We start from the raw sequence: 27,625 nt of genomic DNA, 5'->3' as shown, positions 1-27,625 counted from the left end.
GATGATGATCCTGGCCTTCAGTAAGGAAAGTATTCTTAACCAATATCTGTACTATTGATTGTAAAGCTTCTGCAGAAAATCTTGATTGTTTTTATACATTTCAACTAGTATAAAATTAGACTAGAAAGGAATAAGAAAAAAAAAAAAGTAAATTTATTGATAAGGTATGTTCCTTTTTTTTTACCCTTTGATTTTTAAATCTATAAATCAGGAAACTTTGCTTACTATTGCATTTCTTTAATAATAGATTTAAAGAAACAGGTGCTGCATTTATTTTCTTACTGACCTAATTGAATAAACATTTGGTGTTGCTACTTAGTTCTCGATTCATTTATTATTATTATCTCATCCCTTTCACTTATTAGGCATATGGCCTATTGTGGCCAAGTGACTTGGCTTCTTAAAAAACTAAATTAATAGGTAAGTTAATCCTATCTGCATGGTATTATGTGTGCCAATTGCCTGTATTCTCTGGACAGTTTGCCTTTTTTTTTTTTTCCTCCTGAAAAACCTAGTTTTCTTGGGAGAGGGGGGAGGGGATCTACCACCTCTTTCCAACCAGATGACATTGTCTATACCAACTGAGATACAAATGCTCTTTCAGTTATTTTTCATTTATTAATATTATTGTTGTCATTTATTTATTTATTTTTATGTTTTTGTGATTCCCTTTGGTTGGAAAGATCTAGATTTGAATCACGTCTAGGACATGAAGAACCTTTATAAGTGCTTATCAATTGAAACCAAAAGTTGAATTATCTGGTAGTATGAAAACAGCAGAGGGTTTCCTCCTGGAAACCCAAATTTTTCATCCCACAAAACAAATCAGAGAACATGGAAATGACAGACATAGCAGATTGTATAGATAGAATTAACCAACTAGTCATAGCATTAATTGATTTCTATGAAGCCAAGTTATTTAGTTGTTACAGGTGTCATTGAGCTTAACATAAAGAAGATGAATATATATAAAAAGAATATATAGTTCAAGGAATATTATGTAAGCAAATTTTACTTTAATTTTTATTCTATCATAATGAGGCAAAAGTTTATATCTAAGATGTATTTCTGAAAAAGCTTACTGTGGCAGTAAGCTATATAACTGTATGAATATTTAGAGTTATTTCTTCATTAATATTTTGTATAGGTTAAGCAGCAGTTTTTTTTTTTTTTTTTTCTTGTTATTACTGTTCAAACATGCAAACCACCCAGAAGAACACATATTTCATAGCCATAATGCATGTAGATAGGATTATATGGGTTTTCAAAGAAGTCAAGTTTATTAGCCATGACAGGTCATTGAACATAACATGAAAAGGAATATGGGACTTGGATTTGATTTTGAACAAACTATTTATTCATTCTTGCAGTTAACATTTCATTTGACTTATGTATTTAATATTTTTAATAGAAGTTAAAGTGAATTGAAGAATGTACTGCTGGTTAAATCCCACTTTAGTATATCCAAAAGTCAACTTGCCAACTTTTGGATGGGGCAGGTGAGCATGGGAAAGAAAACTGCAGCATTTTATTAGTACATAGCCAATATTACTTGCAAAAGAGAAAAGTGATACAGACTGTAATTAGCCAGAGTCATTTAACAATAATTGCTAAATTTCTTCAAGAAGGTTCATCTATATGAGTTGACAGTATTTTTTAACATCTTACTTTGTTTAGTGCAGAAAAGATAAAGAAATGAACATAGTTACTCCAGTAAATCATTTTCATCTAATTAATGTAGATATTTCTTTAATCATATATAGGCAAAATTACATTTATAAAATTATAAAAAAAATTTAAATTAGTATTTATTATTAATAAAATTTGTTGATTAACTTATTTCCTTTATGTTATTGTAGCACCAGTGATGAAAAATTTCCAAAAACAAAAGGAGAATGATCTAAGAAATATGCGTATTTGAAACGAAGCTGAAGATTGTGTAAAAGAGGAATTTCTTAAACTCGAAAGACATTTACGCATTGATTAGTGGTTTTTGTGAGTACATTTTTTAATACATCCACCTGCTACTTAATATATATATATATATATATATATATTGATTCATATAAGGGTAATCAGTATTATTATTATTAAGAGAAACATCCAGGGGGTCAGAGACTCATCGAGGGAGGCCACATACTACACACACCAGCTATCATACTTATTCTTGCATTCATTCACACTGCTTGCACTCACAACATCCAATGGCAATCCATTCCAATCACGCACCACCCTATGAGAGAAAAATCTAGTCCTCACCTCCTTCTTAGCGGCCTTCATTCTCAGCTTCCAAGGATGTCCTCTCGTCCTTTCCCCACCTTCCACAAATTGAAAAATTTTATCAATTGAAATCCTGTATGACCCTTTCAGAAGTTTGTAAGTCTCAATCATATTTCTCCTCTTTCTCCTGTCTGCAGTCTACAAATTCTCAATCTTTCTTTATACTCAGTATTCCACAATCCTGATATCATTTTTAACACTCTTCTTTGTACTCTCTCCAGTATATCAGAATCACAACAGAAACCAGGAGACCAGACCTTTGCGCAATAGTCCAAGTGAGGTCTTATCAAGGCCTTGTAAAGAGAAAAAATAATATCCTTATCTTTACATGTGAACGTTCATTTCAGCATTGCAATTATCTTTTGAGTTGTATTTGCAATCTTTGCCACATGACCCCCTGAACTTCAACTTGCTATCTATTAACGCCCCAAGATCCCTAGCCTCATCAGTTTCTTCTAGCCTGATCCCACCAATATAATATAACATAACATTGGATATCTAGTCATGCCAAAGTGAATGACTTTACATTTACACATTTACTGACATTAAACTGACACCCATTTTCCCATGCCCACAATTCCAGCCTATTCAAAATCATTCTGCAAGTACTGCATATCAGCAGCATTCCTGATTACCCTACCTATCTTTGCATCATCAGCAAATAGCTGTATGTCGCTTGTCAAATCCTTCCCAATATCATTAATGTACAGATTGAATAACAGTGGACCAAGCACTGATCCTTGTGGTACACCACTAATTCCTTTAAATCTTGCAGACTCGCATCCCCTGTATACCACTTTTTTGATATCTGTCAGTCAGCCATCCTCTTATCCATGCTAATATTTTATAATCCAAACCCATATTCAATTTATGCAACAGTCTTCCATGCTGTATTCTGTCAAAAGCCTTAGCAAAATCCAAAAGTATCATGGTGTATCCATTCCCCCTTGTCTAATTCAGTGATAACAGTATTATAGAATGTGAGCAAGTTGTTAAAACATGACCTTCACTTAGTAACCCCATGCTGTTCATTGTGAATCTCTACTTTGCAATCCATTTCTAAATGCAAGCTCTAACCAATTTTTCCAATATCTTCACCACCACTCCTGAGATAATGATTGATCAATAGTTGAATATATTGGTCTTTGCACCGCTCTTATGCAATGGGATTACCATACATTCATTTCATTCCTGCGGAATCTTCCCTTTTCTGAGACTCATATTAAACAGTCTAGTCAAAGGAATGGCCAGTTCAGCTGAACACTCTTTTAGCACATGCTGATATCCCATCAGTCCCTATTGTTGAATTCTTATTCAATTTGTGCAACAGCTCTAATACCTTGTCCTCATACACCTGCATTTCTTCATCTAGTGAAAAGGTAACAGTGAGCTCAATGTTGCATACACCAGGTTGATTAGCTATTAACAACATGGGCACTCATTAACTGAACAACCTCTTCTGCATCTGTAACCCACACACTATCTGAATTTAGAAGAGTTATTCTTTCATATTCATTCTTTCTTTTACTTGCAGCATATCGATAGAATTCTTGTGGATTGTCCTCAGCACAGTATATATATATATTGATTAATGAAAATTATATGCATTCATTTACTGTATATTGATTAATCCTAGGTGAAAATTATTATTATTATTATACAGGTATCTCCATGGTCTCAGAAATGACTCATAGTGGGAGACCATTATTCACAATTAGCCATCATTCACACAATACCTATTCATTCACTGACAAAGCACCCAAGCACCCACATTCACCTCTGGCAACCCATTCACCACCGTCCTAACACCCTTGCTAACTACTCTTTTACACAACTTTCACTGGTGACCTCCTTGTTCTCTCCCTTCTTGTCATGTGCTGAAAAAAGTCTTTAATGTCAATCCTATAAAACTCCTTTAATAACTTAAAAGCTTCTATCATGTCTCCTCTTTTTCGTCTATTAGCTAATTTTTGAAGTCTACAGACCATCAGTCTATTCTCATAAGGAACATTCCACTGACCTGCCACGATCTTTGTCACCTCTAGATCCTCTCCACAACTTCACCATGGGATCTCCTGAATGTGGCCTTATTGAAATCTTATATAGGGAAATAATAACCTGTCTGTCTCTGCTTGTTAGTGTCTCTACTTCTTCAATAACTATCTAGTTTAATGTGCTCTTTTGGCTGACTTTACAATATGCCCTCCAAACTTTAATTCCCTGTCCACTATCATTCTCCCAAGTCTCTGGCCTCATCTGTTTCTTTGCTGCAGTTCAGTTCCATCAATTTAGTACAGAGCTTATGATTGCTTCTTTCCAAAGTGCATCACCTTACACTGGGCCACATGAAACTGGCAGCCATTTATCTTTGCCCATATTGTTAGTCTGTTTAAGTCTTTCTGCAGGATCTCTTCATCACCTTCATTTACTATCACTCTTCCCAGTTTAGCATCATTCCTGTCATATTTCTGTCAAATCATTTTCTGTATCATTGATATACAAATTAAACAACAAAGAACCAAGTACTGATCCTGTAGTACACTGCTGGTCACTTGCCTTCTCTTAGATTCAACTCCTCCATAAACCACTCTTTGATATCTGTCCATCAGCCAACCTCTCATCCAAATCACCCAATTCATCTTTATCCCCATTTACTCCAATTTATGCAATAGAGTTCTGTGTGGAATCTTGTCAGATGCTTTTGCAAAGTCTAGCAGTATCACCAAGTAGCCATTTTCCTTATCCATTGTCACTTGATTATAAAAAGTAAGCAAATTACTAAGGCAAGACCAACCAGGCTGGTTGGCTGTGTGGTTAGCGTACCCACTCTCCAACCAACAGGTTATCGGCTCGAATTCTGCCATGGCCTTGGATGTTTATGATTGCCTCTAGGTGGAAGATGAATTTCGTTATCCAGTAAGTAGGATGTGAGACCACCATCCTGCTTATTGGAGGCCTGAATTGGCTGAAAAAGTTTCATGTTTGGTCTCTAGAGTAGGGCTTCTGGACCATGTAAAAATAAATAAATAAATTACATAAACATATATAAAATTCACAAAAAATGGGGGGGGGGAATCTTTAGCCTATCCACGGTGCAAATGTACTATAAGTTTAGTAATAACCTTTCATGGGTGGTAACCACATAAAAATAAAAAAACTTTCACAAAACCATCTTGTCCTTTATAGAGTATCATAGTCCTATCCACCCAGTCCTAAATTCTGTTTTTCACCAATTTCTCCAATACCTTAACTGCCACTTGTGAGTTGCTGATTGGCTTATAATTTGCTACTTCTGTCTCAGAGCTTCTTTTATGCAATGGAACTATTTTGCTCTCTCTTCACTCCATTGGCACCTTCCCACTACTGATACTTAAATTAAACAGCTTGGTCTGAGTAGCTGTTAATTCTCTTGCACATTCTCATAATACACTGGCTAATATGCCATCTAATTCCATGGCTGTGTTTGTGTTGAGGTACTACAATATTTTAAGCACCTCCATTACTTTAATATCAGTCAATGTCACATCTGGCATTGCAATGTCACCACCTAGATGGTACACCTCTGCAAAATGCTCACTTAGTAGTCAACTATTTGATTTGATTTGGTTTGGTTTTATTACCTTCCCAGCATCAACACTTTTTAAAGTTATCCTTCCATAGTCATTCCTCCTTTTACTTGTCACAGCAAAAGAATCCCTTAGAGTTTCTCTTGGCTTCATCAGCTGGTTTTCTCTCATGATTAGGCTTAGCCTTCCTTACTATACTGGTCACCTTTCTTGCCTATACCTTATACTTGTCTATACTTGTCATAGGCATTCTGATCACCTTTTATTTTTTATAGTCCCTCCACAGCGTTTATTTGTGTGCAACTCCTGCTTAATGAAGCTGTTCATCCATTTTTACTCCTCCCTGATTTATACTCCAAAGTAATTCTAACTCTAGGTATGCATTTGGATACTGCTTTCTTCAAGCCCTTGACTACCTCCCATGTGCCAACAACAGCATCTCTCCCTTCCAAATTCTTATGCCATTGCTCTGCTGAAAGCTGTCTCCTCAGCTTGTCATAATCACCTGCTTCGTAATTCTACACATATCCTTTCTTAATAGAAAATTCTTCATGTCTAGTAATCTCCAATACCTTAACTGCCAAGACTACATGATCATGTTCTCCAAGCAGAGGCAGCATAGCTAGATCAGTTAGCATTAAGTTCTCTGATGTAATGATCAGATTCAGCACTCTTGAACCTTGTGTTTCTTCCATTACATGTTGCTTCAGGTAATTATATCTCAGCAGCTGTATAAATTCCATTTTCTTCCCTACCTGTGACCATCCTCTTCTCAGTTTATATCTCCATAATTGAAATCCCCAATAATAATTACTCAATCTGTAAATTTGCAAGTGCATGTCATGTACTTTCTCCCATATATCCCCTGGATTATAGCAGCAGCAGCCATATTTAGTCTCCTGTTAGCCTCTACCTCACACCAGATCACCTCAAATGAACTGTCTTTTGAATTCTTGCCCCCTCCCCTGGATGTACTTCTCTTTTTTGGCTTTAATTCCTTTGCTATCATTAGCAAAACCTCTCCCCCTTGTCCTGTTCTTTCTGTCCTCTCTGAAGACACCGTATTCCTTGCATTCTATTCCTTTGACTATATCATCCTCATTCAACCACGTCTCACTAATACCTGTTACTTTTGGCTGAGTTTTGCTAACCAATGCCCAAAACTCCTCAACCTTATTTTGAATACTTCTGGCATTAGTATACATAAAGTGCAATATCCCATTCATCCCATAACCTGCTTTACACCTTCTATTACTTAGCTGACTAAAGTTAACCTGCAGTGCTACATTTTGCATCATGTGATCATTCTCCCATTTACTAATTTCTATGTTGCCTGGACCCACACTTGCCTGCCTCCACCCCCAAAGATTCTAATTTCCCTGACTTTGTACTTCCAAATTCTCATTGAACAATCACATTATCATACATTTTTCTTTCAAATCACTGCTATTACTCTTCTAACTCTCTTCACACTTATGTTTATGTAACAAAAGTTTATGCATACTTTATTTTTGGTTTTACTTAATAAGATCTTACACATCCTAAATAGCTACATATATGGCTAGATTTATGAACATAGATTTTTAATTCTTTGATTTACTGATTGTGTACTATTATTGATTCGGTATATCTTATACTCTTCATTCCAGATTTTTTAGTATATTTGTATGATATGCATATTGATTTTAATTACTAAGTTAAAGAAAGTGCAAAATTGTCGATGTTTGAATGATACGTAGCTTTTCTTAAATAAGAAATGATATGAAAGTTTTTTATGTAGATTTTATAACAAGTGGTGGTGAAGCAGATTTTTTAAATTTATTTTAAAGCAATTGTATATATAAGATGGTTTAAATACCAGTAATGAACCTGGTACTATAACTTAGAGATTGAGGAGAGAGAGACAGAAATAATTTTCTTAAACATTTGTATTGATTAAACTATTTTTGTAATCCTTGAAAAAGCTATTGAATAAGGATAGTATTTTGAACTGTGCAGTTAATATAAGAAGATGGAAAGATGATTCATAGAGGAGTAAAATTGGACCTTATAAAACTTTCATTAATTGCTGTTTTCCTATGACTAGGTTTGGAGGGATAATGAATGCTAGTTTAATAACCAGTGCCCATTATCTGTAGAAAAATGGGAGAAGAAATATACTGTGTCATAGGGAATGGAGTAACTAAGAAATCAAGGTCATGGATATCAGTTAGTTGCTGTCTTCTGAATAGAATCAAAAATTTTACAAAGAATATTCTTTGAAAATTTTTGATTTTTACAAAGAATTGTTCAGGAGTGAAAGCTGTGTTTCCTACAGGCTCATCACGTATAGATGAGCATTTATAATAGAAAAAAATGAGAGAGAGAGAGAGAGAAATCTCTCTTATATGATGATTGTTATCATATAATGGATAACTATGAGGCCTTTTTTTAAAGTGCTATACATTTTAGTTGCAATGATGACATTCAAACATTTATGGATGCTATTTATCCCTTCCTTCATCCTAAATTAATTATGGTAAATACTCTTGAGGCTTTGATATCTTGTGTACTACAAAGTACGCAAGATATGGTATGGCACAAAAAAAAACAGTACTGAACTTTGACATCCTTCCCCTTTTTAATACATGCACTATGAGATATGCCATTTGACTGCATGTAGATTAATAGAAGAGCACGTGTAGAGGTCTATGCTATTACATTTAGATGTAGTAATGGTGTTGATGTTGTAAGAAAAGACATTTATTATTGAGCATTATTTTCATCCATTCAGAGTTGGTAGAGCAAATGGTCCAAGCCTACAATATCAAGCAATAGTGTCATTGCATTAATCAAGAGGTTCTGATGTACCGGGAGTATTCTGCTGCAATGCAAAGAGCATTCAGGGAGGCCACGAACTGTTAACACAAATGAGAATCACGGACATGTGCCTGGAGCAAGTATTACAGCTCCAAAATGCACTCATTGCTGAACAGTGGTAAAACTTGGAATACCGAGCTGGTCACTACAGAGAATCCATAAGGAGATGGTGCCTTTTCATACGTCATTCAGATCGGTCAGTGTTTAACAGCAATGGATTATGCTGCATGGCAGGAATACTGTGCATGCGTGCTGCCAGTGTGTCTATGAAGATCTGTCCGTCCTCCATAATGTTTAGTTCTCGGATTGAATTTCCATCTAAGTAGTCATGTAAACAGATGAACTTACAGGTTTCTTGAGACTTGAATTTGTCCAAGAGATACCGCTTCACAGTGAGAAGGTCACCTCATGGTGTACAGTTTCCAGTCATGGCATAATTGGGCCCTATTACACTGAAGAGGTTGGTGTAACCATGCCCTTGAATAGCTAATGCTACATCGAGAATGTATTGGTTCCATTCACCCAAGATTTGCATAAGATGTGTTGTGCAAAAAACATTCTATTTCGTGCACAGGTATTCCAAAAGGACAGAGCAACCTGTCATACATCAAGTGGTTCTGCAGCCTATTTATCAGAACACTTACCCAGGAGGCTTATTTCAAAGTTCACAGAATTTGTGTACCCTTCACGTTCTCCTGATCTCACATCACTTGATGCCTTTGGGCGTGTGTTGAAGGAATGGGTATTCCATCATGACTTGCCTTTAAACCTTGATGATATAAGGGATAAAATTACATATGTCACAACCCTTGTTTTCCAAGATGACAGAGAACTTTTGCATGTGCTACACAACCTCTTGAAAGACTAGGTGCCATTTTGAGCACATAATCTTCTTCTGTTAATGCTTTATTCAACCAAGATTCCACCAATAGTTGTGGATATACATATCATCATGTGTAAACACATACTTCTTTGTTAATAAATCTGTTTACTCCATATCATATATCGTTGTAGTTATTCAGTACTTTTTTGTGTCATCTTGTATGAAAGTTTATGAACTGGAAATATATTTTCATTAGCAATCAAAATTTCTAATGATAGGTGATAATTTCTTCATCATTATTTGATGAAGGATAGAAGTATACTGTTATTAATTAGAAATGTGGATAGCATTTACTGCCAGATAAACCAGAAACAAAACGATGGTCCAACAACACAACAGAATTTCATGCTAGCTGGGTCATTGTCTGGTTAAACAAGGCCCCCCCCCCCTCCCTCCCAAAATCTACAACCAGTGTTTTTGTCAGAACAGTGACAGCAGTAAAAAGTCAGCTACTGGAACAAACTCAACATTAGCAGAATTGAAGATAGGCATCAACATAAGCAGCATCAACAGAAAAGAAGTTGAGCTGGCAGATGAACTAGAGAAGTATTATATGGAGACATAATTGGTGTATTTCTGAGGTGATGAACACTAGAACAGGTGAGATCCACTAAATAATAAATATAGTAGGATCTCATATTAACTCTTATATTCGGACATTAGTGAGCAGAGAAAGAGAGGATAGACAGCAGCATTCAACTGGAAACTTTACTGTAATACCAAAGAGAGTGTCTAACTAAATGCATTCAGTAAAACATTTTCAGAAAGCTCGATTTTTATTATCATAAAGAATTCATAATAGATAAAGTATCAAACTTCACAAAATATATATTTAATTATTTATATGGTTCAGTAAAGATAGGCTTGCATATTGGTGGTTATTTCCTATCAAACTGTATGGTATAAACAAAACCAAAAGAACAAGATAAATAATTTATTGCATTACTTGTTATTTTGCTAAATTTTTAACCAGTTTCTTCAGGGCACAATTACAACTGTGTAATGTGCCCTGAAGAAAATGGGAAAACAGTGAAATTTGTTTGTGTCGGTCTCACAGAAGGTTCTTCTGAGGAAGAAGTGGAGGCATTTTTCAAATAATTAGAGAAGGTAGCTAACATAAAAGAGAAAAGCTAGTCCTTTTTGGAGACTAAACAGTATGCTAAGAAATTAATCTCAAGCATACAGAAATTTTGGAGAAAAGGGCAAGCTAATAAGTACCTGATGGATTGGATTTCTGTTAAGGACATGAACTAGTCATCATACACCATCTTTCAACAAAGTTATGCACATTCACAGGGAAAGAAGACAAGGAAAAAAGAAAGACTTATTGATTGTTATCATTGATAACGATATCTCATGGTTCAGGATACAATAACATACAGGGGGATTTGGAATTGATCATCACTTAGTTTTAATCACAGTTAAAATGACTATCATATTGAATCATATTATTATTATTATCAGCAGACCTCCATGGAGTTGAGACTCATTTTGGGTGGGCCTACTCTCATATGCGCAGCTCATACCCTGACAGTTGTATTCATTGTCCCTACATTCACCACACTCTGGCAATGCATTCTAAGCACCCACCACTCTCCGTTCAAAAAAAAATATACTCCTCACTCCTTTGCTCACATCCACCTTATACAGCTTCCAGGCCTCTCGCTTTCTCACAGATTTTCTATGAAAAATTGCATCCACGGTAATATGATAATTACCCTTTACCAACGTATATGTCTCCCCTCTTCCTTCTATCCCTAGGCTCTGTAATTTGCATTCTCTCAAGCTGTCCTCATATTCCACATTCCAGAGGACCAGAAACCAATTTAAGCAATCTCTGAACTCTCTCCAACATCTCATCATCCTTTTGAAAACCAGGCGAATAAATCTCTATACAATAATCCATATGTAGCCTGATCAGTGCCTTGTGCAATGGAATTAAAATATCCTTCTACATGTCAGAGTTCTCTGCATCATTCCCATCATGCACTCTGTTGTCCTCACAGTTTTAGCAAAATATCCACAAAATTTCAATTTCCTATCCATCATCACCCCAAATCTTTCATTTCCTCCTCTAAACTTTCCCATGAATCTTATACTTGCATCCCATCTTTGTTTTCCAAATTTTAAATCCCTGCACTTTGCTACATTAAATTGATGTCTCTGCATGCTCATCCATTTAGACAGTTATTTTGGCAAAGCTACAACATCTGCTGTACTTCCCATAGTGCATTAGATTCTCCCCAACTTTGCATTGTCTGCAAATGACTGTATACCACCATTTAAACTCTTTCCAATGTCATTTACATACAAATTAAAAAATAGCCAAACAGACCCCTGTGGCACACCACTAATGACCTTCTAGGATATCACTCTCTCCCATACACAACCCGCTGATACCTATCACACAGCCAGTCTTTAATGTAATGCACTAATCTACTATCCAACCCCATCTGTTCCAATTTAACTACTAGTTTGTCATGTGGCAATCATCTATCAAAAGCCTTTGCAAAATCTAAAAATGCTACTGTATATGCATCCCTCTTGTCCAATGTCACCTTGTTATAATAAGTGAGCAGATTTCTGAAACACGATCTTCCTTTAGCAAACCCATGCTGTCCATTAAAGAGAATTCTGCTGTGTCTACCCAATTCTGAATCTTTGTCTTCGCTAGCTTCTCCAACACCTTGACCAGAACTCTAGACAAGCCAATTGGCCTATAATTCAAAGTTCTAGTCTTATCACCCTCTTTTTAAAGTGGAACAATTTTGTCCTCTTTCCACTCCTTTGGAACTTAGGCCATTCTGAGGTTCATGTTAAAAAGCTAAGTTAAAGCTGTTGTTAACATTTCCTGGAACATTCTCTCAAGATGTATCTATGGTGATATAACATGAAGTCACATGGCTTTGTTGATATCAAGTTTACCCAATTCCTCACATACATCTTGTTCACTCACCATCGTTGGGTGCTCTCCCATTCCCACTGCACTCATGTTCTGCATTATGTTACAATCACAAGGATGGGATACTTTAATAATGAACTGCTCATTAAACACTTCTACTATGTCCTCCTCAGTTTGTCATTCTACTATTATCACTGACCAACATTATAATCATTCTTCCTTCTACTGGCCACATATCGAAGAAATTCCTTAGGATTTCCTTTAGCACCATTTGCTAACTGTTGCTCATACTGCACTTTTGCTACCCTTACCAAGCAAATTACTTTTCCTGCTTGTTCTTTGTACTCCTCATGTAACTGGTAATCTCCACTCATCTTGTACCACCTCCACAATTCCTTTTCCTTCCAGATTACATTCTTGACCTCTTCAGACATCCATTTTACACCCATCTTATTTAATCTCTTGACCTTTGGAATGCACTCAGTCATTGCATCTACCAAACACTTCCTGAGTAGGCACTAAGCAGCACTGATTTCCTTCCCATTCAATTCCTTATTCCATGATATCGCTGCAAGCTGCCTCTTGAGTTTATCACAGTCATCTGTCTTATAGTTCCACATATAACCCTTTCCTCACAAAAGTCCTTATATGACTGCCTACCACCCAAGTGATCACTTTATTGTTACTTTCACCAATTGGAGGAAGATGTGATACTTCATTTACAATAATATCTTCTAATGAGAATCTAATTCAAGAGATTGATCCATGTGTGGCCTCTGTTATGTGCTGCTAAAGGTAGTTGTCCCTTAAAAACTCAAGAAATTCATTCTCTTTGTTTCCTGATGCTGTCTCTTCATTCCAGTCTGTTTTGCCATAATTGAAATCATCCATAATTATCAATGTTTTCTTATTAGCCATATCACTTATGCACAAATTAAACAACAATGGTCCCACTGTTGAAGCACTGAACCTTACAGCACTCTACTAGTCACCTGTTTTTTACCTTGATTCACCTCTCCATATACCACTTATTGATATCTGTCCAGTAGGCACCCTCTTATCCACTTAGCCAGTGTCATATCCATTCCCATTTGTTCTAATTTGCATAACAGTTTCATATGGTATTCTGTCAAATGCTTTTGCAAAATGCAACAGAATCATTATATATCCATTTCCTTTATCCAACTCAGCTGTTACTCTTTTATAAAAAGTTAGTAAATTACTAAGGCATGACTGACTTTCACAAAGCCATTTTGCCCCCTCTTATAGTATCATATTTTTATCTTTGCATTCTTGAATTCTCTTTTTGACCAATTTTCTAGTATTTTTTCCACTATGCTTGAGATACTGATCAGTCTATAATTTCCTATTGCAGTCTTAGAACCTCCCTTATGCAAGGGAATTATTTTGCCCTCTTTCTCTACTACCTTGGAACTCTACCAGAGCTGAGACTAAAATTAGAGAGCCTAGTCTCTTGCACATTCTTGCAAAACTCTAGTTATTCAATGTCAAGTTACTATATATTTCTGTATATATAAATAAGTTTTATGTCTGACACACAGTCATATTTCATTTTTTAGCATGCCTACATTTGTTCTCTTTATTGAATTATAATTTCACATTAAATTGCAAAACAAAGTGGATTACTTACATAAAATAATATTTATTCATTGAATTTTTACTGAATATATGGTAGGCATCTTTGGTTGTTTTACCATAATGGAGCAGTAGCAAGTCATAAATGACCAGAAGGGAAGATAAAAAAAAATACATTAACATTGCTGTTGTAAATAATATTTTCTGTAATGGGGATTAAACGTAATCTACTGTACCACTTTAGTTTTGAATGATATAATTTTCAATCCTTATTATGCTCTCTATGAGGTGCCCACTACTATGTAGGAGATTGTAGGCTTTTCCAGTGACTCTTGCATATGGAATTGAGTCTGCTCCACAAACCCAGAATGTTTGTGATGAATGATACTTAATATATTTCATATATTTCAATGTGATTTTTTGGAGATGATTTCTTATTGTCACTTCAGTAAATTTATATAGTATTCTTACTATAATAATAGTAATATTATTATTATTATAATACGGGCATCTCCATGGAGTCTGAAGACTCATCGTGGGAGACCCAATCTGTCCATACATATCACATTCACACACATCGCATTCACACACAATCTATCCTACCTCTCTTTGAACCCATTAATAGAAAAAGCAGTCACAACTGACTGGCAACCCATTTCACTCTCGAAGCAAAAAATCTAGTCCTCACACCCCCTACTGACCACACCTTTATTCAACTTCCAGGGATGACCACTTGTTCTGGTCCCTCTAGCCAAATGTTGAAACATTTTTCCTGCATCTATCATATAAAATCCATTGAGCAACTTAAATGTTTCTATCATATCCCCTCTTTTTCTCCGTCTACCAACTTCTGCAATCCACACATCTTCAATCTATCTTCATAGGGAACATTCCACATGCCACATCTTGGTCACTCGCTTCTGAATCTTCTCCACAACTTCCACATATCCAAGAAACCTGGGGAACCAGACTTGAGCACAATAATCCAGATGTGGATTTATCAAGGCCTTATAAAGAGAAATTACAACTTCCGTATCTCTACTTGTTAATGTGTTCTTCACCAGTCAAGTAATCTTATGTGCTACCTTAGCAACCTTAGGAATATGTTCTCTAAACTTTAATTCTCTGTCTACCACCACTAAATCTCTGGCTTCATCTATTTCCTGGAGTACAGTGCCATCAATGTGCTAAACAGCTTGTAATCTACTTTACATTTCTCAACATTAAACTGACGCTCATTATATTTTGTCCATACTGACAGCCTATTTAAATCGTCCTGCAAGCTCTCTATATCGCCTTGATTAACTATTACTCTACCTAATTTCGAAAATCAGCAAACAAGTAAGTTCCGTTTTTAAATATTTTCACTGCAGTGCTGCGATCGCAGTGGTGCACATGTGTGTTGAGTTTGCTGATTCCTTAGAAGGCATTGGTGCCATTTTTAGACATTCTCACAGTGCGTACACTTCTTGATGAGTTTATAATGTCTAAGAAAATCGAATTGCCCGCTGCATATAAAATCGAATCTCCTGCCGCATGTGACATTACATCAGTTATCTGTTTCTTGAATGCAAGGTACGTTAAAGCAGCTGAAATTCATCAGCAAATTATTGAGCTTTGATTCATGATAACATCCTCCCTTACATGGCCAGCGTAACACAACAACTTCTTGCCACCTTCGGCTGGGAATGATTCCATCCCCTCCCCCCATATAGTCCTGACCTTGCACCAAGTGACTTTCACCTGTTCAAACATCTGAACTCTTTCCTTGGTGGCTGGCGGTTTCAAGACGATGACGAGGTCAAAAATGCAGTCAATGCATGGTTTGCATCACAGGCGGCAACCTTTTATGACAAAGGTATACAACTCTTGCAGTCCTGTTATGATAACTGCCTGAATGATGGTGAAAATTATGTAGAAAAGTAGTGAAAGATGTCTACTTTAATTTCCAATAACATTTTTTTTTTTTGTAAGTATATTTTTGTTTCTCTGACAGCCCATCAGAACTTATTTTCTGGAAGTCCCTCGTATTTTTATTTACCCATTCTTGAATTCTCTTTTTTATCAATTTTTGTAATGCTTTTGACACCATGCCTGAGATACTGATTTGTCTATAATTTGCTGCTGTAGTCTTAGAACCTCCCTTATGCAAAGGAATAATTTCTCTTTCCACTCCCTTGGAACTCTATCAGAACTGAAACTTAAATTAAACAGCTTAGTCAAAGGCATTGCCAGCTCTCTTGCACATTCTTGCAAAACCCTAGCTGATATCCCATCTAATCCCACAGCTATACATTGAGATTCTGCAATATCATAAGGACCTCCAATTCATGCACATCTGATCCCACATTAGTGTGTCACATAGGTAAAAGCAGTAACCTCATTAGGAAGATATATGCTTGCAAAGTGGTCCCTCAGTAACTCAACTGTTTTATCTGCTTCTGTATCCTCGTTACCATCATCACTCATTCAGGTTAATCTTCCATAGTTATTCTTTCTTCTACTTGCCACATAAAGAAAGAACTCTTTGGGATTTCCTTTGGCTTGCTCAGCTAAATTCTTCTCGTAATCTGATTTTGCCTTTTGCCTTCCTTGCCATGTTGGTCACCTTTTTTTGCCTGAGCCTTGTACTGTTCATGAGTTTGCTGGTCGTCTTTCTGTTTATATACCTTCCATAGCATTTTCATCTTCTGCAGCTCGTACTTAATGATATTACTCATCCATATTCTAACTCCTACCTGATTAACCCTCCTTACCCGAGGTATACAATTTAATACTGCTTCCTCTAGATGACCCTTAACTATATCCCATGAACTTCTAACATCCTTACCCTGCAGTGTTTTATGCCATGGTACAAATTTAAGCTTCTTCCTAAGCATGCCATAACCACCTGCCTTGTAATTCCACAAATACCCCTTCTTGATAGAATATTCCTCATGTTTTACAATTTCTCAAGTCAAGACCACATAGTCACTTTCACCAATTGGAGGCAGTGTTGTGAATTTGGTTATGGATAGCTCTTCTGATCCTGTGACCAGGTCCAATATTCTGCCATCCCCAGTCCCCTCCATCACATGCTGCCTTAAGTAATTATCTCTCAGCAGGTGTATAAATTCTGTTTCCTTTCTGCCATGTGATCTTTCTTCCTTCCAGTCTATATCTCAATAGTTGAAATTCCCCATAATAATCATTCAACCTGTACTCATTGTACTAATTTGCCGATGCATATCTTCCAGATTATTCAACAGCCACCCTCCCGGCTGTCTCTTATTATTTTTTGATTGCAATTCATCTGCTATCATCAGCAGTACTCCTCCCCATCCTATCTTCTCTATCTTCCCTGAAAATACTGAACTCTTCATATTCAGTTCCTGTAACTACATCATCTGCTGTTAGTCAAGTCTCATTAATGCCTATAACTTTTGGCGAGTTTGCACTAACCATTGCCAAAAACTCATCCCTCTTGTTCCTGATACTTCTGGCATTAGTATATAAAAACAGCAACATCCCTTTATTCCCCCACCCGCCTTTACTTTCTGAATTGACTAACCTATTCAATATTTTTGCTTGAGAGATTAGATTCCTCACTTGGTCATTCTCACACTAGCTCGCTTCATGGGTCCCTTCTCTCAAACTCACTTGCTTCCACCCTAATTGCTTAAGTTTTCGTGAATTTGGACATCAGCATGCTCGGTGAACAAAGCTCTCTCCAGACATCTAACACCAAACCCATTCAGATGTAATCCATCTGCATTGTACAAATCCTTCTTTCTGTCAAACAGAGACCACAGATCTACAAATTCTACATAATTTCTTTTGCACAATCTACGTATAGATTCATTGACTATCAGTGCCCCCCTCCTCAGTTTGCCTCTATCATAGCGTGGTTGAAGACTTACCATCTTCAACTTATCGCTCTTCAGTTTTGCTTCTTCTGGCAACTCCTTTAATCCTCCCTCATAGAATACTTCTCGCCTCTCAAATCATTGGTACCAACCAAGATGATCATTTCCTTTGATTTAGCTTTTTGCATCTGGATGGCATGGCTAACATCGTGAATTTTTGCACCCTGGAAACACGATTTTGAAATACAGATACCTCGAGTTACGTGAGTAATGCTTTCCATAAACCTTTACATAACTCGAATTTTACATAAAAGTTAAATTTGTAAATTACATACATGCAATAAAATGGTCAATGGCTACTCATACTGCTGTCTTACATTAATTTTTTTGCCATTAATCAGATATTTTTCATTTTAGGGGTGATTAAAAAAAAATGTCCATGTTGGCATCCTCTTCCAAAACAGAGCCGTTTCATCGACATTAAATATTTGCTCAAGCAAATATTCACCCTCCTCAATTATTTCTGCCAGAAGTTCCCCCCCCCCCTCAGTTATTTCTGCCAAATCAACTTACCACGTCTATATCTGCACTTGCTGCCTCACTTGTGATTTTGATGCAAGTGCAGATTTGTACGTTTCTTGAATCGTTCGAACCATCCAGCACTAGCTTTAAATGTACTCTCCACGTCCATGATGCCGGCCTGCTCTTTTAAATCCTTATATAAGGACATAGCCTTCTCCTGGATAATCAGTAAACTTAATGGTATCTGCTTCTGTGTCAGATCATCTATCCAGTGAGACAACAATTTCTCCATCTCTGATATCAGACCCAGCCTCATCTTGGTAATAATTGTGCCCTTCAACGCTACCGCACCTTTCATGCTTTTAGCAGGGCGAACTTTATCCTTCACTATTGTATTCACTGTCAAAATAGGTCAATTTATTTCCTGAGCTATTGTTGATAGAATTTTCCTGCCTTCATACATACGAATTATTTTCAACTTTTCTAAAGTAATTGCAAACCTTCGTTTTTTAGATTTATTACCAGCACATTCAGTTTTGAGTTTGCATTCCATTTTAAGGGTAAAAAAAATAATGAAACTAGCAGTGATAACAAGTGACTGAGCTAACCGCATGAGGCATCTACTACTGTACTGCAATAAGGCTGTCAAAGACGCACCTGTGCAAAGCCACAAACGTGTTCATACACGCTAGTAGATTTATTAGTAGATTTATTTATTTATTAATTCGGAACTGCGAATTAACGTAAGTCGTATGTTACGTAACTCAGGATGTAACTGTACTTCATCATCAAATTCCTGCCATGTACCCTCAAGGGGATGTACAGGATATGATAGAACTACATGAAAAAATTACATCATTACTAACTGCCTGTCTACAATTTTCCTCCAAATCACTCTGTTACTTGTCAAGACTCCAACATTATCAGATCTTATATTTCTATCGTCTAAGGCACTTTGTACGTATCAATCCACCTATATCTTGGTCTTCCTCTGGGTCGTTTTGCTACCAACCTGGCAGAGAAAACTTGTTTTGCTAATTTTTCCTTGCCCATTCTGTTTAAGTGACCATACCACCTGAGATTAGCTCTGCCAAAGCATTCCTGGATGCTGACAATGTCAAGTTCTTTCCTAATATCCTTGTTTTTAATATGATATTGTCATTGATGCCATCTGTTCACGCCTCTAATCTTTCTCAGGATTCTCATATCTGCGGTTTCTAGTCTTTGGTCAAGTGTTTTACTTCTGACCCAGCTTGTAGATCCACAAGTTAAAACTGGTTTGAACACTGTCTTGTATACAGCTAATTTAGTGTTCTGACTAATTTCTCTCTTATTCCATATGAATTTATTCAGTTGACTTCCCACCATACCAGCTTTGCTGATTCCGTTGTCTATTTCTATATTTAATTTACCATCTTCACTAAAAATCGTGCCTAAGCAGCTGAAATGTTTTACTTGTTCCACAGGTTCTCCATTCACAACACAGTTGACATTTTCAATGATTCTGCCTATTTTCATTGTCTTTGTCTTTTCATTGCTGACCTTCATACCATATCTATTACAACAGCTATTCAATTTAGTCAGAGAATCTTGCAGACTTGTAGCGGATTTATTTAGAAGTATAACATCATCCGCATAAAGCAAAGAGCTGACATTAACATCTCCAATTTTGATATCATGTTTAATACCACTTTCCTTCATAATGTGATCCATATAGATAATGAATAACAGAGGGGATAATGTACATCCTTGTCTTACACCAGATTTAACATTAAGCCATCTTCCTGTACTTCCTTCAATTCTAACTGCTGACCTGCAACTCAAATAAAGACTAAGTATTGCTTGATGTAATGCCCCATTGACACCATATAACTGCAGCCTATTCAATAGCTTCTTTCTTGGCACCTTATCATATGCCTTTTCCAAATCGACAAAACTTAAATACAGATCTTTGTTATATTCCAATGCTTTCTCGACTATTTGTCGTAAAATAGAGATCTGATCCTGACTGCCTCTGTTTGGCCTGAATCCAGCTTGTTCTTCACCAAGCTTTTCTTCCACAATTCTTCTCAACCATTTCTCAAGTATACTTACATAGATCTTGCCAGGAACACTTAGTAGGGAAATACCTCTGTAATTCTCACATTCAGTTTTATTTCCCTTTTTATATACGGGTACTATGAGAGCTCTACTCCAATCATCGAGAATTCGTCCCTCTGTCCAGGCTTTCTGAACTATGTAGGGCAGCCACTGTAAGACTCTTATACCACCGTACTTCAGCATTTCTGGTCGAATATCATCTACTCCAGCTGCCTTTCCACATTTCAAGCTTTTGATGGCTTTTTCTGCTTCCAGTATGGATATGTATTCCTGCCTGCATGCCTGGTCAGTGTTTTTTACCACTGTGCTCTCGTCACTGCTTGTTTCATTTAGCAGTTCTTCAAAGTAATTACCCCATACTTCAAGGATTTCTTTTTATTTTCTCCCGTTTTCATGTCACCTTTATCATCTCTAACTCCTTTTACAGCACTCTTTCCTCCATTCCTAAGCTTCAACAACCTCCAGAATATTTTGCCACCTTCTTGATATTTATTTTCTATATTCTTGCCAAAGTCTACCCATGGCTTTTGTTTAGCTAGTTTTACACAGTTGCATTTGTCTCTGTATTCTCTAAGAGCACAAGCTGACTTATTTGACAGGAACTTTTGATATGCTTTCTTCTTTTCCTTCACTGCCTCTGTAACTTCCTGTGTCCACCAGGGAGTTCTGATTTTTTTATCCTTGCAAACAACCTCACCACATGCCTCTCTGGCAGAATCAATCAATGTTTTCTTCAGAGTTTGCCACTGAATCTCCAAGGTTTGATTCCTGTTCTCAAACTCTTTCATTTTTTGTTCAATAATCTTTGTGTATTTTAGTCTACAGTTCACATCTGAGAGCTGCTCAACTTTTATTCGCTTTAAAACTTTCTTACATGTTATTCTTTTGAATATGAAATTCGATTTTATCCTGCTCAAGACTAAATAGTGATCACTTCCAATTTTAAATCCTCTGTACACTCTGGTGTCCTGCACCAGAGAGAAAACATCACTATCAACAATAACATAGTCAATGAGACTTTTCTTATTCCTTGCCTCTTCTCTCCATGTAAATTTGTGCACATTTTTATGTTGGAACATGGTGTTAGTAATAACCAGTCCATGTCCTGAACTGTACTTTCGTTAAGTATTCCCATGGTTATTGAGTCTCCATACATAATTTTCTCCTTTACTTGTTTTCTTGTTTGTTAGGTCAATCTTTATTATTCTTTTGGATCACCTGTTTCTTTCTTTTTTTAGCCCTGCTTAACTCTTGCTGTTTCTGCAGTTTTTCAATAAAGATCATACTGATGATGATAATGGTGATCATCATTAAACTTCTGATGTGTACATTCAAGGAGTGTATAGGATATTATGAGAGTACTACTTCATAAAAAATTTACATTATTATTATCTTCCTGTTGACAATTTTCCTGTAAATAAGTTATCTGTAAGAGTCAGGACTCCAGTATTGTTGCATCTTATATTTCAGTCTTGTAATGCACTTCTCATTGTTTCCATTCATCTAGATCTTGGTCTTTTTTTTTTTTTTTTTTTTCCCCTGCTGTCCTGGTATCAAATGCCTGTTTTGCTAACGTTTTTTTTTTCTCCCATTCTGTTTAAGTGACCATACCTCCCCAGATTAGATCTGCTTACATTCCCCCATCCCTCCTGTCCTAGTATCAAATGCCTGTTTTGCTAACGTTTTTTTTTTTCTCCCATTCTGTTTAAGTGACCATACCTCCCTAGATTAGATCTGCTTACACTTTCCTGAATGTTAACAGTGTCAAGTTCCTTTCTAATATATTAATTTTTAATATTATTATTACCATAGACCTCCAGGGATGTAGAGACTCATGATAGGAGGCCACATATTATCCAAACCACCTGCCATACCATTTCTTGAATTCATTCTCACTACTTGCTCTCATCTCCTTCAAAGACAAGCTGTTCCAGTCATGCACTACTACGTTAGAGAAAAATCTACTTCCACAAAATAAAAAAAATTCATCTATTGGTATTCAGTATGAACCTACAGAAGTTTGAAAGTCTTTCTTCTCATATCCCCCCCCCTCTTTGCTAGCATCAGCAGTCATCAAATTCTCAACCTGCCTCAATAATTTACATTTTACAGTTTAGATATAATCTGTAACACACTTCTTTTCACTTTCTCCACTGTATTTGCATCACCTTGGAAACCAGGATTCCAAATCTACACATATTAGTCCAGGTGAGGGTGGTATCAAGGCCTAGCAGAGAGCAAAATGACATCTTTACATTCATTGTTCATTTCAACATTGCAATTAACCTCTTGAATTGTATTGACAATCTTTGTAATATGGCTTCTAAACTTGAACGTCTTGTCTACTAAAATTCCAAGATCCTTAACTTGGTTAGTTTCTTCTGTCATAATCCCACCAATGTAACACTTCATTGGATATCTCATCCCAGTTTCTTTTAATACTTCAACTTAATTTCCATATTGTCAGGGCTTAAAAAATGTGCTTGTCTGTGACAAGTGAGAATATAGTTCACTAAAAAGAATGAATTTTTGTTTAGTTATCAGCTTTATTTACATAATTCTGATTATTTCATATTTTTCATAATTAGTTTTTTGTATGTTAACCTTACTTATTGTATCTATTGGGAGATGCTGGTTATTACAAATCCATTTTGTCAGTTATCACTTGATTTTGTCATAGTGGAGTATGACTACGGAGATAGGATATGCATGCACCATTTTATCTTTAGATATTGTACCACACATGTACTGCAAGATAACAAGTTAATCGTGACACAGCAACCTAAAATATATACACAACTGACAGCAATAATTAGCTTATTTCTTGACTATTGATGGAAAAGCAGAATTTGATCATTAATAGTGAATATTTAAAGCTTAGGAAGTTGAGAAAAAAGTATTTATGTTCCCAAAATATTTCATTATATTAATTTCTAAATATTATTATTCTATAAAATAATCTATTGTTTTCTGAGTTGCTGCCTTGTCATATGACATCGCTGTACCTGTCCATCTGTGAAGTGTTCAGATATTCAGGATTTAGAAATGCAATGTAGTTATGTGTAGACCTAAAGGTTTTATTTTGTTGTGATCTTTTATGATACTAAATGTTTTAAACATTTGCTTATAATGGTAGAGAAAAAAAAAATTTTTTTTCCATAAAAGCAATTTAAAAAAATATAATGTTAGAAGTGAAAACATAACAAAAAATGGTATTATTAATTTTTAAAAATAATAAATGGCTTTATATCACATAAAATGCATGAATTTTTCTTCACAGGCTGATAAACACATATTTCTTTCAAGACTGTTAATTAGTTATGCAGGGTTAAAAATTGGCATTAACCAAGAATAAACATGCAACTACGATATCATAGGTGACCATGGTAGAGTACACCCATAATAACATCCAACGAGTGAGATATTTGCCCGCACAAAATTTTTCAAGCTTATTTATTTACAGAAATTATTTGAAATGATCATATCCCCCCATTGTTTTTATTATTATTACATCACACCTCCAGGGAGTCCAAAGACTCATCGAGGGAGGGCATCTACTCTACAACTCTTCGTCTCACTACTCAACCAACCTTCATCATCTAACACCAACGACGGCATCTACTGCCACTAGTACTTTCACAGACAATCACAAACATCCATGCCCACAGCGGGATTTGAATTCACAGGTGATGATAATTTCTCCTTGGCTTGAAGTAATTTTGTGCAGTTTGCTCTTTAAATGTAAATGTACCATGTAAAAGGCAAAATTATGCAAAACAAAATTGTTATAGTATATATGCCATTGTGATAATGTGTAATGAATGCTTTCCACATACAAGAATGCAGTACAAAATGCGTTTCCTTTATTTCTGGCAATGATTTTCATTGCTTTTATTCATATCAAAGCGACACATCTTTTATTTTATTTAAAAACAAAAAAAAATCATTTACAATTATTATTATACCGGCCTGGTTGGCTGAGTGGATAGCGTATCTGCTCTCCAGCCAAAAGGCTGCAGGTTCGAATCCCACTGTGGGCGTGGATGTTTGTGATTGTATGTGGAAATACTAGGTGGTTGGCAGCAGATGACATTGGTGTAGTTGTGTGGTCAGTTGGTGATTGAGTGGTGGAGACGGAGTTGTAGAGCAGTGCCTTCCCTCGTTGAGTCCTTGGACTCCCTGGAGGTGTCAAATAATAATATTAATTATTATTATTATACCAAGTATTATTAGGTATCATAACTGCAACAGCATCACACTCCATGTTTTAGATAATTTATTTAATTTTATTTTTATTTTTTTCATGTCTCTTGGCATTTGCTTCTGTGAGAATTTCTTTTTTACAGCATAATTTTAAGTGTTAAATACAAAAATAAAATAATAAAAAAAACAAGCAGCTAATGCCTTTTTATTCCATTATAAGGAGTAGGCAAGGCCGTTTTAGCCCTACCTTCTGTGACTGAGTGGGCAGTTCAATCTCCACTGGTAGCCAATTAGAGATAGCTGGTCCAAGGCTATCACTAATTTAGCGACATGCAATGAAGAGACTTAACAAGTGCCACCATCTCATGGTACCCGACCCTAACACAATATTTTTAATGTCTGAAAATTGTATGGGTTATACGGTCGAGTTTCTTGAGTTTCTGTGACAAATAACCAGAGTTTCTGGGAGAAAACCCCCTCTTGCCTGTTCCAAAGATCGATTAACTTGGGAACTGGTCGAAAAAAGACTTGGTAAAAGTTCCTCTAGTTGGCGACTAGACTTGAACTCGAAGTCTATCTTCAAGGGGGTTTAGTGCAGAGGAGTGCAAACACTACTTCCACTGAGCTACACAGGCTCTATTATGTTAAATATATATGTTTTTTGTATGTATGTTTTTTTTAATTTTTTTATAATAACTAACATGACAGCCTTGTTTGTTGACTGGAAGTCAGTAACTCAAAGCTAAGCCCTATTCACAGAATATACATAGTTAGTCATTTAGCTTGTATTAACAAGAAAACACTGCCCACACCATTCAGACACGAGTTTGCTGTTTTGCTTCCTAGCACAATGAGACATTTATTGTGCTGCTTTTACCATGCCATTGTCCTACTATCAGCATTGAATGACTGCAATTGGAATTTTATTTTTGAAGCAACGTTTTTCTTTTCCTTTGTTGTCTTGTGTTGCAGCAACTTTTGTTTAGTTGACAGAAGTGGAACTCAATGAGGTCATTTGTTGCTCCACTTACTCATTCGCTCACTTTATTAGTAACAGAGTTATGATATTGTGATATTAATGAACTCTGATAGTGTAATATCATATACTTCAGCTGTGACGGAGATATGAGCTAATATATGTATGATTTTTGATTCATCTTTTGAATGTAGTTAATAGTCTGTCTCCCTGATAATGTCCACATAACATTGAATAAAATATGTTGGAGTTTTTGAATAAGTTCTATATAATTTTTGTTACATGTGTAAGTGCTGAAACTTACTTTAATAGGGTTATGATGTGCTTTGTGTTTAGATATGCTTTTTTGAAGACTGCTGTTCTAATTTCCCCAACATGTGATCAATTGGCCTGTCTAACTGCATAATTCTTCCAGTCAGAGGATGAGTCTAAATAGATAACAGTATCACCACTGCTCTTCTATGTGTGACACCCAGACTAGGGCTTATGGCATCTGCAGTTGGTGCCAATGTCAGGTGTCTAATTGGTGCAACATAGAAAGCAGTGGCTGCTTAGTCTGTGTTTGGCTTTTAGTGGCTCTCGCAATGAGTCCACTAAAATGTTTCCATTTTAGTGGCCTCATTGCGAGAGCAGTGTTGTACTGTAAAAGTTTGATAACTACTCTGACTAGCAGTGGCTAATGGAATTCATTCATTATCCCATGGATATGGACCTATAGGCATTTGGTCTTTATCCACTGGAATGTAATGTAAAGGCAGCATTCAGTTACGCTCTTACCACTATTAGATTATGCCAGATATTATCAGCCATTAGTTATATAGTTTAAAGCTTGTGCTTCTTGCAACTACAAACTGTGACTCTTGCCACTAGAACTGCACCATTTCTGATAATTTGACTAAGCATATGACTTTAGATCCCTTCTTAACCTAGCCTACTCTAACTTAGTCTAACTGATAAGCTTAGGTGTTGAAGGTTATTCATAACTTATTTTTAACGGTATTAACAACACCAAACAAACTATTTTATAAAAAAAAAGATGTTTATTAACTTGCTTATATCTTGCTGAACTTCAAATCAGCATCTTCAGAGCACAACCCAGCATGTATTCATGACAGTGAGCAAGTGAAACAATACAAATTGTAATGGACAAAAGATCTGAAGTCCTAATTTGGTGGCCACTAATGTTGTAAAAAAAAAAGTATTAGAGCTATATGTGTGGGAGTTGCTCTTAAGATAACAGTCTCCCAAATTCTCCAGTCTTCATAATTCACAGTCTCAATAATTTGGGAGGCTGTTATCTTAAGAGCGACTTCCATATAGCTGTAATGCTTTTTTTTTACATTAGTGGACACCAAATTAGGACTTTAGATCTTTTGTCCATTACAATTTTTATCGTTTCACTTGCTCACTGTCACATCTACATGCAGTGTTGTGCTCTGAAGATGCTGATTTGAAATTCATCAAAATATAAGCAAGTTCATAAACATTTTTTTTTTTATAAAATCATTCATTTGTGTTGTCAATACCATTAAAAAATAAGTTATGACTACTCTAGCTTAAATCTAACTCAGATTATCTTACATGTGTTGTGCATGTACCAACAATATAAAATCCATCTACTCCTAACCGGGATCTTTTCATAACTCTTATTATCATTTGTAGAGTTTATACATATGGCCCATTGAGTCCCCCAACTCAGTTTGAGGAGCACACTATTGTTTAAGAGTCATTTCATATATTTCCTACATTTATGGGCATTAGGCACATGGTGTGGTGCCCAATCCATGTTTAAGTTGGATCTATCAGAGCATCCACTACCCTTGAAACTCAAATAATGTATTCTCATGTTTACTCTGTTGTGACTGAGACAGGAGTAAGTAAACACATGCTACA

General features: G+C 36.0%; 1 protein-coding gene across 6 annotated transcripts in view; it reads left to right on the top strand.

The window, feature by feature from the left end:
* Tlk (Tousled-like kinase) overlaps window positions 1-27,625 on the top strand; it is a 641,803-nt gene that overhangs the window by 10,602 nt on the left and 603,576 nt on the right. For all 6 annotated transcript variants that reach the window (XM_090394231.1, XM_090394230.1, XM_090394235.1 and 3 more), the window contains exon 2: window positions 1,860-1,995. The gene's annotated coding sequence lies outside the window, so the exon portion shown is untranslated. The remainder of the gene's footprint in view (window positions 1-1,859; window positions 1,996-27,625) is intronic.

The sequence above is a fragment of the Typopeltis vanoorti genome, chromosome 6 (genome assembly GCF_054136105.1).
Source record: "Typopeltis vanoorti isolate ZY-2024b chromosome 6, IOZ_Tvanoo_1.0, whole genome shotgun sequence".
Lineage (NCBI taxonomy): Eukaryota > Metazoa > Arthropoda > Arachnida > Uropygi > Thelyphonidae > Typopeltis > Typopeltis vanoorti.
The sequence above is the reverse complement of the archived record's forward strand: the minus strand, read 5'-3'. Positions and strand labels throughout refer to the sequence as shown.